Below are 13403 nucleotides of genomic sequence, written 5' to 3' on the forward strand. Positions count from 1 at the left end.
AGGGTCGGCAACGCGCATGTATAAAACAAGTACTGGTTTCTATTAGCACGTCTTGTTATCTTTCATTTTAGTAATTTTTTTTTTGAAAACAGACTCCCTTAATTAGCAATGTTTTTTTTAGGTAAACGCGCGTAAATCAGTACAGCAGCGCAGCTTATTTGTAAATTTTGTAAAGTTTGGACTGCTAAAAATGGTAATTGTACTTTAACTTTGATAAACTACATTTTTGTTATCAAAAATTTGAAGTAGTGTAAATGAAAGTTAGACGAAATCAATTTTCTCCAGAAATTACTTCAAAACAATCGACTTATTTCAACGTAATATTGATACTTAAACAATCTTCAAAATTTGCTGAAACTGTTCTTATATACATCATTTTGTATAATTTACTACCATATTTTTTTGATGAATTTTAAAAACTGTCCCTTCTCGTCACATATTACCGGGGACGCACGCTTGCGACCTCATTATTAAAAGGCAAGATGAAAAAACGTGCTAGTAGAAACCAATACTTGTTATTTAGATATTACGTAACAAAAGGTGTACAATTTCAACAACTAAATCTATAAAACATTTTTGCTCTAAAATCGTTACCGGGTTCTTAAACAAACATATAAATACTTTAAGGGCTCGTACAAAAGTAATATTTTTTTAATATACCACCCTATCCATAACATAGGCTTTTTATTTCATTTTCCTGACATGGCATTAATTTGTCATAAAACTTTGTCATAATACTATTTGTCATAAAAAAGTTCTAAATACAGTTGCCGTGTATATTCAACTTAAGCTTTCTGGTTTCATAAACGTTAAAATACAATAAAAATACATTTATTTGACAATCAGCCGTGTATATCCAACTTAAGCTTTCTGGTTTCATAAACGTTAAAATACAATAAAAATACATTTATTTGACAATCAGCGACATAAAAATACAAAATTATTTGATGATGCCAGTAGTAAAAATTAAATTATGCACAGTAAAGTTGTAACCTCCCCTACCTACCAAAATGTACCTCACCTTAAGCTGATACCACCCTTAAATTCTACTCCCATAATTTTACCCCAATAATAATTTTACCTTAACAATAATTTGGCCAAGTGATCGTCTAGTTAAGGTTAGGACCCCTCGAAGTGAACCGCGGAACCCTAATTCTTTAATGAGTAACAACTAAATCTTGGACTCTGATTCTACCTAATTATTTATTACCTAAATGTAAAGGAACTGATATTTACTGTACTACATAATTTATTATGATGATAGGGAATGATTTAAAGGATATTATGTTAAGATTCCACCTCCAGCAAAACACCGTAAAACTAAGTTACTCTAAACCATTTTTATATTAAGTAAAACACCTTATGAGTAGAGAGAAAATATAGGTATAATAAACTAAAAGTTATGAGCAATGTCATGGTTAAGGATATAGGCTCCGCCCACACGCGCGAGTCGTTGGCGTCGAGTGTAGCCTTAAGTTACAGATACAGAAACGTCAATGTGATTTTTGAAGTAATTTAAAATATGCTTGTATTAAGTAATTAGAAAAGTATTGCAGTATTTAAGATAATATAAAAATAGTATTGCAGCATGTAAGATAATAGAAAAATAGTATTGCAGTATGTAAGATAATATAAATATAAAAATATTTTTGGTAAAATCCTGCTACTCCTATTAAGTCTTCGGGGTAACATTGAAGCAGCACTCCTGGGTTAAGCCCATTTACACACTTTTATATTAAGATTAAATATTAATACCTATCAATCCTATCATCTTCTAAACGAGGTGTGAATGGATCACACGTGCTGCCTCTAATGCTAGATGCAGGTCTGAAGACTCTTACTCCGATTAGCAATATCAATCGGGCCACCTACTCCTATCTTATTAGCCAGACAGGCTATGACCAACGCTTCGAAACCTATGCAATCCTAGGGGCTGACGAAGAGAAGCGATAAGTATTCGTCAGACACCATTTACTTATCTTTTTTCATATCCAAAAACTAAGGCTACTAAGCCATTACCCAATCCCCATAGCTAAAGGAAGGCTGAATTCCCAGGCCTTTCAAATGTATAAACGAAGTACAAGTTTAGCTCATTATTGTACTTTATGAGATCGAAATATCAAGGTGAGCATTATTCCACTCAAAGATTCCAATGGACTGCGCTCGCCTGCCAAAGGGTCTCTAAAACAAACCATTCTTTAATCTTAGAATAGTCTGTGTTCCTAAACCCAACTTGATATTTAAGAATTAAATTTATAAATACCTTAGAACCTGATTGCAATACTCAGTACTTCGTCTCTACACCAAAAAAACCCAGAATTGAAAATAAATAGATAAAAGATTTTACAGGTAACCTTCAATTTTCCACTCAGGATAAGTAACAGTCTGGAAGATTTTACCAATATTTCGCTCAATATTAGCATTAGTACAAGATATAAAACCATAGCTTCTCGTCATTAAAACCTTTAAAAGAGAAATATACACCAACCAATCAACTTTATAGACCAAACCTAAGAGAGACCCTATAACAGTGTGTGTGACTCTACCCTATTCCTGCCCTTAGTCCCTAATCTAGTATGTCCAGAACACAGATCGTACTTACCATTGATCTAGTGGTTTGGAACATACACAAGTGTATCCCTAAATCTAAGCTGTAAGCATTCGGCCGACAAAACCGAGGTATAGCAAACCCTAGTGTCTGTGTGATTGGCCCCCTCCTCATCGCCACGTGGGCACGGTGGATGAGAATAGACCGCCCTAGCATGTATATAAAAACATCGGTAACCTAGCCCACACCCGTACTAGCCACATGGGAAACGCTGCCATGACTAAGACTTTGTTTGTGTTTGGTATCAATCACGACAGAAGTTTTCCCTGCAACCAGCACAAGCACGAACCAGAGTACCGAAATATATAAATATATTTAATACGGGACCTAGCCTCAATTACTGCAGACTTCAGTGAGTAGGGATTACTCCCAATGGCACGCACGTGATGCCCTCACATTCATCTAACAGCTGGACCTTGAGACTAAGGAGAATATGCTCGCCTCTTATGTTGGTAAAGAAGAGACGCCAAGTCCTCTCAACTTGGAGCAAAAGACTTCTAAACAGCTGCAATTTGTCACCGTTAGGGAGAAGCTGCTTAGATGGACAAACTGTTAGTCCAAACAGTGATCTGGCTTTATAAAATAACAAACTAACCTCATAGAAAGGTAGTAAAATAACAAAGTTAGATTTTACTAACAAAAAACTCACAATATAATAACACAGATAAGGAAGTAAAGAATCTCCACCATAGCCTAAGCTTAGCATTACGACAACATTGTCCCCGCAATGCCAAACACAGACATAATCTTACAAGTTTAAATTCACCAGGATAATTCCCAGCAAACACAAACAAATAGAAAGAATAGTAGAGAAACTTGACTTACTCAAAGCCAGAGATACTGCTAGTCTGATAGTCGAAGAATGAATCCCCCCCTACCGTACTTTCCGGCCCTTTTATACTATTTAGTAGCGACATATTAGCGACTGGCGACAAAATAGCGACACAATGACGACACATTGGCGACTAGCGACAATATAGCGACACAATAGCGACACATTGGCGACTAGCGACACAATAGCGACACAATGACGACAGGTGAAGATTTATGACGTAGTTCTAGCTTTGATGTACCAGGGCATCAAAATCAGAGAAGAGGTTGTTCGCTTCGCGGCACGTAACGACATACGATTCATGAAGAAAGGTCATAAGTTACATCTTATTTACCAATCCATACTCCCTATACAATAACGTTCATATTAATGCCAATTATCAACTGTGTCTCTTTCGCATACACGGCTCAGAGAAAGACGGAGATAATTTCAATGACGTTTACGCACACTACCTTGTTCACGCACACAATGTCATTTACGCTCACAATGACAGCATTTGCTTAATAGTCAGTTTAAGTAGACCAAAACAATCGATAAAAAAGGGATCGTTCCAAAACCTGTCAAACATGAATATGCTAACACCATTATTTAATTTCAGGTATTATAGTTTTGTTTTCTGAAAATAACGCCTGTATTGAAATATTTTATGTTTATTATTAAGTAAATCAATGTTTTTTGTACCAATACTTATACATTTTACATGCATGTAAGACTACAAATATTCATTTCAAAGAAAACTAATACCAGGTAACAACTAGCGGTCTTAATATTATTTATTATTTTCGCGCATTGATATAAACCAAAATAATGAATATTTACTGTATGTTACGTATTTAATTGTCATCACAAGTGGTGAAATACGGAAACGTGTCCTTCAAGTCGTAATTGTCAGAATACGCAGAGAAATTATGAATGAAAAATGCAAATGAAGAGGACTTGTTTTTACAAGGTATTTCGTTATTTTTCTATGTATTTTAATATAAAATCGAGGCTAATATTACGCAATAGGCATATGGCTAGTCACAACCGCCCCCAAATTTAAATGTTTTTATGACTTACAGAGAAAGTCATAAAAAATTTCAATTTCCTCTAGATTAGTCGGTAAATTTCCCCCTTTTTTTTAAACGTGTAGTGTGTATTCCAATACTAAGTGACTGTTAACGACTCAGCTTTGAAATCAGTTCATCAGAACTCCGTCAATGAACCAAGACAACTTTTTCCCCAGAAACCTCGCTCTGCCAGAGATACCAGATTGTGAGTCCGATAGGTCCTATTAACCCGTTCTTGCCAGCTCACCCCGGTCTCGGCGAGTATTCTTTCCCTCTGTGGACCGTACACTTCCGTAGAAGAGCATCTAATGAGACAGCAAAAACTTCCCATGCAAAACGAAGAAACCTTTAATTTTTATAAGTACGAAGCTTTCAAGTTCCATTGCCAAAATTCGAACCAAATTTCACTGCCTTATCACTCTCAGCCACGTTTTCTTGGCGCGTGCCTCATACTTAAATAAGATATACCGACCTTTAAGTTTGTTTGGGTGTGGTTTTTTTTTGTTTTTTTTTTTTTTAAACAAACTTAAATTTGACACTAGTGAGTACCTCAATATGGTACAGCGAAGATATTTTCGTCTAAACAAAAGAATTATTTAACCAAGTTAAATAAGGTAAAAATATTTGCTGATTATTACCCCTTATACCAATAAAAACAATAAATATGTTTAATTAATTCTTGAAAAGAGCCTCGTCCCTTCTAGACGCTCACGGCCCATAAAACATGTCGAATGTCGGATATATCCCATCCAAGATGAGTGTGTGGGTTTCGTAAGTGTATTCATACCTTGTAGAGTACTAACTAGAAAAATCTACCCTTTTAAATGGGTCTAATCCAATGGATTTTAACCTACTGATAAGACTTTTCCAGTTAGTTGTGTTTCCCCTTCCCCCCTTTCTGTTCCCCTGCAAACACCGACAAATCTAGTTTGATTACCCTCCAGCCTTTGTCTATCTGTATCAATCCATTTTTTTTCCAATATAGGTACATCCGTCTACTATACGTCCATCATGTGATATTCATACATCTCATTCATAAAACCTCACATATTCATAACTATAAACACTCATCATGCATATACATTCCTCCTCAGTTACGCATTCACACGATTTTTACAGACAGCCAAGACTCTTGAGACGCAATCAAAAAATTAAATAAATAAAAAACACAAAATTTATTATTGTACTGTCACTTGTAATATAAAAAAAAATGTAAGAAAAAAAAACATTCTGTCCTAGCCCCATACTAGCCCAATACCGGTTTTATTTATTTAATAATTACTACCTGAATATATTTTGTATTAAGTATTTATTTTAATTGACACACGTTTTTTTTTTTTTTTTTAATTATTAATTTTTATAATAACGCTTCGCAACTAATTCTCCTGCCCTTTACTCACTAATACCGTTGAAAAATGTCGTCCACCCATTATACAGTAGACCATCGCATCGTGGATATATATAATCAGCTGCCAAAAAAAAGGTATCCCACCCTGTATAGAAGTTGGCATGTTAAAATCCTAAGCAAATATGGAAGAATTGAGAATAGAAATCAACATTGTTGCCTACTTCTATGAGAGCATTTTGAAAAGTATAGAAAGCTTGAGTCTGCAAAATAACGACCTCATGTGGCCACGACCCTCAGCCGCGAAGAGTCGAGAAAGAAAATAAGTGAATAGTACTGCTTATCAATAATGAAAAAGTAATCCCGAAATGCGCCTATTCTACTGTCAACCCCAGAGAATCAATATGGCTATTTGTAATGTCTAACTATTGCCCTACCAAGAGCCCAAAACCACGCTCTATTATGCAACATTTATATATCAGCTAAATGTCATACAATTTTGTTTTCATTAACTTGATACTGGGAAAATTGTCACATTGGGCAAAAGCCACTCATCTACAAAACTTGGCCTAAATTAGAATGCTATTGCAATAAAACTTTAAATTGACTCTAGATGTACTCTACCTTTATGTGGTTAGGCCATTTCCCATGCAGAACATTTCAAAATATGCTCAAGAGTGAATAACAAAAAAAATTAAAACCAACATGTACAATCCGTGTCATAAAATGTATCAGAAATTAGATTTTTTTTTTCCTGTACAATTCCGAACATTTCTCAAATAGCAGTTGAGATGATGATGATGATAAATAATAAATATTAATTAATCATATATGAATATTTAAATAATGAATTGTATTATATATAAATGTTTTCCCGCACAATGCATTTGACATAGGTCATTAACATGTCACATTTTCATTACACCAAATATATCTATGTAACTATTACACCCTAATATATAACCAAATTACAGCAAATATGTTTAACAAGATTTGAAACAACAATGTACTTTACTCAAACTATCCGCTTAATTCGTTACTTCATAGTAAAATGCAATATAAATTAAGAATGTTAAGAGCACAAAAGTTCCATGTATAAAATGTTTAATAGCAACGAAAAAGAATTTTATAACAATTTTTTTTTATACTTACAGTATCTGCCTTTGACTAACACAAGTTGCTTGTGATTTCACACATTAATGTTCTTCATTTACCACGATGCTCAGTAGGCCTTAGGACAGTTGCAACAGGAAAGTCAGTGATTGTCGTTACTTGGTTTCACCAGCGGCACCAGCGCTTGAAGTCTGGCTATGGTGTCTGTTCTTCTCCAAATTGCCCGGCATTAACTAATAATCTGGTCCCGGTATCACAATATTCACTTGAATTATAGTTCAGGTTTTCATTAATTCACCTCAATTATAACCACATTAACACTTTTCACACTATAAGACACTCCACTTTTCACTCAGATACACATAATTTAAACCCCTTTTTTTTAAATGCCTGCATTTGATATTTAAAATCAACTTATAAAGGTAAAGTTTTTCTTAAGAATATTAAACGGAGAAAAATAATAAGCCACGTAACTACAACAACCTAAAAAAAAACGAAGCCCTAAAATGATCTAAAATATAGCAAAGTTGGCTAATCATTTAATACTGACATACAAAAACAAAAAAAAATTATTCACTCAGTGGGATTGAACTCAGGCAAAAAGCATTTTACTTATTAGCCTTCATACATTAGGCAACCTACAGCACTATTACGCCACGAGAGAGTTATTAAAAGAGGTGAATTTAGCAATAGGTTTGTAGCGTAACTTTTCGCTGATTTCCTTTTGTTATGCAGGTGTTTCACACACGTACTTACTGGCTAGTTTAATTTTTAAATGAAGAGAAAAAAAAATATCTATATTTAAAACGCAAATACACATGTTAATTAACAATCCGAAATCTCTAAAGAATTTGAGTAAATTATTATTTGGCTTTATATAACGCGAACCGAAGATTTAAAATTTGTTTCATATACCAACAACCTACAGATGTTCCTGTGAAAATATTCTGTACTTACGTTTCCAATGCACATTCCTTGCTAATGTTTCCACTTTTAACCACTGTTACAGCACTTATAATCAATCTCTGGGATAATATCTATATTTGTTTTTGTTCTAAACACTATCCAATTTATTTTAACACTTCCTAATGGCATATTTCTGTCTAAACAAATACTCCTGGTTACAAACAAAAATTTTTTATTATAACTATGATTGACCACACGTCATGAACTCAGTTTGCTAATACACATATTATCCTAAACTTCACAGCGATTTTTATTTCTTTCACATACGGATTTCCATTATTAAAACGACCTAGGCTTATTTTTACGATCACTCGAAAACAAAAACAATTAGACAGTCTTTCCTCCATCTTCACGGCTTCAAACTGTCAAACGCATCGAAAGCGTATTTTATAGGCGGAATCTCAAAAATGTATGAGCGAAAAGCTGACTTCCCTAAACAAAACTTGTACCCGGTGCATCCTGCTGGATTGTATTTTATATTATTGATTTTTAAGAATTCATTCTTTTTATTTTCTTATTCTTAGCAAAATATACAAATAATTTTGTCCATAAATTATCATAATCAATTAATCGATGTTGTTGTCACCTAGTGCCAAATAGCGACACCATTACGGTGGTTATCTACGTATTCACTTCCGCACTCTAGTAATGTCACAGTTCGCCGTCAGATGACGCCGTAAAGATAAACTGCCAAATTTCATTTCACGATTCGAAACACAACAGATTGGAGAAAATAAATTTTGAAATACATGCTACTGTATGATAATCGATGAATAGTAATAGCCAAAGATAAAGTGAAATAAAAACCGATGATAAATAAAACCTCCCGACTAATTAAATTACTCTAGTGTTTTTGATTTTTAGCGCCACCTACTAATTAATTTACTTATCGATCGATCATGGAACGTCTAAGTACTTCTACTCGACACTAGATGGAAGTAGTACTCGGAATTTATACATTTTGAGTTTATTCTCTGCCAAAAGATTATTTCGTATCTGACCTGTTAAAAATAAAATGCAATATTTTATTAACTATTTTTAATACTAAATTAAATCGATCGTGTAAACCCGCTTTTAATCATAAACAATATTTTCTAGAAGTCGGTCCATGTGCGACAAAATTAAAAATACGTCCTAGCATCCCTGACAACATACGAAACACTGCCTACATGATTTAATCGGATTGTAGCCGACTTAGTTAATGTTCCCCATAGTTAGCGTGTGTAACTAGAAATAAAGAAAACAATGAAATTAGGCCGTTTTAAGATTTGAATATGCATTTTATATTAATATGATAGTAAAGATGCATTTATCCAATAAGTAAATTAAAGTAATTGATTCAATCATGTCATACCATAAACGATTCTAGACGTACTATGATATTTTAATCATGGCAGCCCTAAGCTCTGACACTTTTCTTACTTCCGTTCATTTAAGTTTTTTTTATTAGTATTTTCTATTAACAGCATTCATTTTCAATGCCTAAAACTTGTTATTAAATCTCGAAATTATTAATTAAGGTCATAAATACCAAAGTTACCTCAACTATCAGTGTCACAGTGAATTAAAACCTTAATAAGCAAATAAATGACAACCATCTAACCGCCATATTGTAAATAAATAAGCTGTATGGAGAAAGTTGACAAAGCATTATCACGACAGAAATTTTAATTGTACTGGAAAAGATCGTCCTCGAGTGTGCTTTTTACGATTCTCTAAATATTCTACCCATTGCCAATCGCAAGAACTGTACAAGACAAACGAAATAGAATTTCGGATTAAAACACGATCATGTTCTTCACTTTCGTCAAATTTTATAAATCTTCAATAAATCCAGTGCCCTACGATGACCTATGACCTAAAGTTGGAACTGTATAGAAACATGGATGTTTAATTAATGTGCCTAGTTCCTGTTCGAATCGATATACCGATCGAAATGGGCTCAAATATGAAATCTGTCACTTCTAGCAAGGTAAGATTCTATTTTTATTTTGTCATTTAGAAAAATCACTGCTATTGAAGCCCTGTCAAACATACTCACATACTTAAAGCCTGATAGAAAATAATTTCCGCCCACAAATTGACCTATTTATCAATAAAACTGCTTTTCCAATAAATACGAGACTACGAGTACTGTCTGTTTCACACTAGCATTAAGTTTTTCCCAATTTGGTATTATTCTACTTATAGTGGCCTAGAGTATTGTATTGCCTTATTTTTACTGTCTCATTCACCAATACAAACACATTTCTTTTCGAATAGAACTGAAAACAATCAAAGTACTGACGGGATGACATTCCTAATTTTGTTTTATGCTGCCTATCTAATGTTATTTTGATCCTTTACTACGCGTTTTCTATTGCAATAAGACTTACAAACTATATGTGTCTTTCAGTAAACTGACAACTCTATTGGAATAGTCCCTGTTGCCTGACTTACATGAACTGTTAACAATGAAAATGTATGGAAATTATGCTGGAGAACCCCGCTTGCTGGATTTGATGAATCTTTACACAACCTTAAAGAGTAAGTATGACATTTTTAATACTACTACTAGACTACTAAACAAATTCCCTTAGGCGTTACTTGGAATTCGTATTTGTATTTGGAATTCGAAAAATGTTATTGTTCTATAAGATGATATGGTTGCCTTTTTTTTTTTAATTTGGAAGTGCAATATGTTATGAAAATTCAAAATTATGTGATGACTTCAGCTAAAATATGAATAGGATTTCTTGCATTACTGAAAATTTGTTAGTGAATTTGTAGTTTTCTTTCTAAAAGTATCAGTTGTCCGGTAACTCAAAAAGTGAACCTAATCTCGAACCTGTCATAAATATTCCTCTTGCAATTAACCTTACAATATATGTTTAATTTTTCAGGAAACAGAGACAAGTCTGATGGCTGCCTATATATACCCATACCTAGTGTTTGATGATGTTTAAGCCGAGCGGAGCAAATTTCCGTTTGCTGTTTTCATGGACTTTTCCGAGTCTCTTGATAATCTCCAAGTAAGTTCAACAACTATGTCACTAAAAGGAAAAAGTTTTTTTCTTAATCCTACTTAAAAACAGAAATTTTAGGGAAAACTTTCTCGCTTTAAAAATTTTTAGTACTAAAAATATTTTTTTTTTTGTTTTTTAAATATTTAAACCTTTCTAGTTTAAAATAAACACTTCTAATAATACTTATAAATAGTTATCCTCAAGTTTATATAATTTCAGACTGACTTTTGTATAAATCCTATTGACCATGCGCAGTACATTGAGTTGGTCATTTTGATGTTTGCTATCTACTCATTTATTTTTATCGGTCTCAAATATTCCACTTAATGCAATAAAATGTACAATATACATATGTTTAAATTTTCAGCAAACAGAATGGTTTCCTGATACCTGGCCGTTAGGTCACCTAGCAGTCAGTTAAACTTAAGCCAAGCGAAGGAAATCTCTATGGTTATTTTCATGATTCCTGTTTCTCCATGTCTTACCACAATTTTCAAGTAAGTGTAGTAACCAATGCCACCTTGAAAAGCTATCTTTAGAATTAAGCCTACTTAGTAAAATAAGCAACTTAATTTTCTTCATTTGTCATAAAAAAATCTGAACTGTTTAGTCTTCCTTTTTCTGAACTGTGATGTATGTGAAGTATCTTATAGTAGAAAATAAAACCCTTTAAAGAGACTTAAAAATAAGTTTTCTTAAATATACCCTACTTAAGCTAAACATTTTCAATTTCAGTGTTCCGGAGAACTGACAGTGCCCCGCAGAGTCATTACGTCTAGCCTCAAAATACACACTATGGAATGCTTCTATTTCTGAAAGGTATCTTTTTCTTTTTGTAATAAATTGTACAAAATGTAATGTTATGTATGGACCTCATGACTTATGACTGACAATAATATATATTTTTTTTAAAAACCTAAGTGATGAATTCCCAATGAAAGAGCAGAGAAATTAAATATGTGCTTAGCCTCACATAACCTATTCTAATTCTATTGACTAATTTGACTTAGCCTAGCTTATTTGGGACCTAGATTATGGAAGTATGTCCTGCAAGGCAAAGATTTTCAAACTTTTTAGGATTATTTTATTTACAAAATTTAAGTATCACCTATTTTTACATTATGAACCCTAATATTTCTATAAAATGGGTTTATATATCCTTTTATGTATTGAAAATAATACGCGCCCCCGCGAATGGACGCCTTAAGAAAATTGTTGATATATAGCCTAACTAAAATTGACCCTCATAAAGGAAAATATAATGCTACCTATTCCTCTTTAATTTTAACAGATTTTTTCTAATGCTTGCCTATTTATTTCAGATTACGAAGGACCACACCTCTCGAGACTCCTGTTCAATAATTTTATTTCACAACTTTTGCTGTAACAATGCTGCTGTCTACTGCCACTTCAAAGTTCCTGTCCCACGGCTCTATTTCTAGAACCCTGCACCCACAACAGCAGCGGTCCACATTGAATACCACTTATTGGGAAAGTGACACTCAAGATCTTCTTTTATGTTAGGTACTTAGTATGCTAGCTTAACCAATCATGTACTATTATTCGACCGTAGTCAGAATACGATGGAAAAGTACCGTCAACAGATCAGTACTGTAATCCTAAGTCAACCTATGTTTAATATACTTTTATACTACAAATAAGTATGTTTTTGTATGTGCGCCGTTAGTCAGGGCAATAACGTATTACATATCTCGGTCGATTTTCATGAAAAACAAAGCACTCGTACAGGCCCTAGTAAATAATAGCAATGACTGTAGATAGTAACTATGCACATATTTCACTGCTATTCTTAATAAATATAGTGAGGGTTCTGAAGAAGGCCTATGTAGCTAAATTCTCATACATATGTATATGTACTACTAATCTTCTAATAATTATTATATGACGTACTATGACTGTTTGCTTTCCTAGTCTAAATGTCCTAACATGTGTGGTAAATAACTCTGTCAACTGTACTTAATCAGATCCCTAGTTCATACATATATACATGATTATCCTACAGTAACTAATGTATGATGTTCACATAAAATAATCAAACCAAACATAGTCCTAACGTATGTGTGGTTGTTACTTAGACCCACGTTCATACAGATTAATTGTAACAGAATGAACTGTTTGTTGCTACTATTCTATGAGTGACAAAGCTGTACTTAACCGTCAGATAATGCATGAACTTTATTATCCGATCTGTAGCTTATAGGATGATATTTTATGAGTTTATAAGCTCTCTAATAACAGTCGAACTCCTATATTATCACATGCGCGTAGCTTATTTATATGACATAGAAAACAAATTTCAAACAAATCGCCCAATGGTGAGTCGAGCGATCGCAAAACCAGAGGAGTTGTAACTGCGTTGCCGGCATATATAGAAAAGTACGAAAGATGCGGAATACGCCCCCTATTCCTTAGTATTTTAAGAAAATCTACGTGAAATGGAGCTATTTCACGCCCCCATGATTTT

At 33.5% G+C, this 13403-nt stretch overlaps 1 protein-coding gene and 1 long non-coding RNA gene across 3 annotated transcripts in view; both read left to right on the forward strand.

Annotated features, from left to right (window-relative positions):
- Positions 1-13403, forward strand: part of LOC133525150 (transcription factor egl-13) — a 531288-nt gene that overhangs the window by 176871 nt on the left and 341014 nt on the right. The window lies entirely within an intron of this gene.
- On the forward strand, positions 9197-12339 carry LOC133525278 (uncharacterized). Of its 2 annotated transcripts, XR_009800556.1 has the most exons (6): positions 9197-9885; positions 10309-10439; positions 10796-10924; positions 11286-11415; positions 11654-11737; positions 12241-12339. It is a non-coding gene; the product is annotated as an uncharacterized LOC133525278 (long non-coding RNA). The 2 variants fall into 2 exon arrangements; XR_009800555.1 differs by lacking the exon at positions 9197-9885 and having other exon boundaries at positions 10145-10439; positions 12241-12329.

The sequence above is a fragment of the Cydia pomonella genome, chromosome 14, assembly GCF_033807575.1.
Source record: "Cydia pomonella isolate Wapato2018A chromosome 14, ilCydPomo1, whole genome shotgun sequence".
NCBI classification, from domain to species: domain Eukaryota; kingdom Metazoa; phylum Arthropoda; class Insecta; order Lepidoptera; family Tortricidae; genus Cydia; species Cydia pomonella.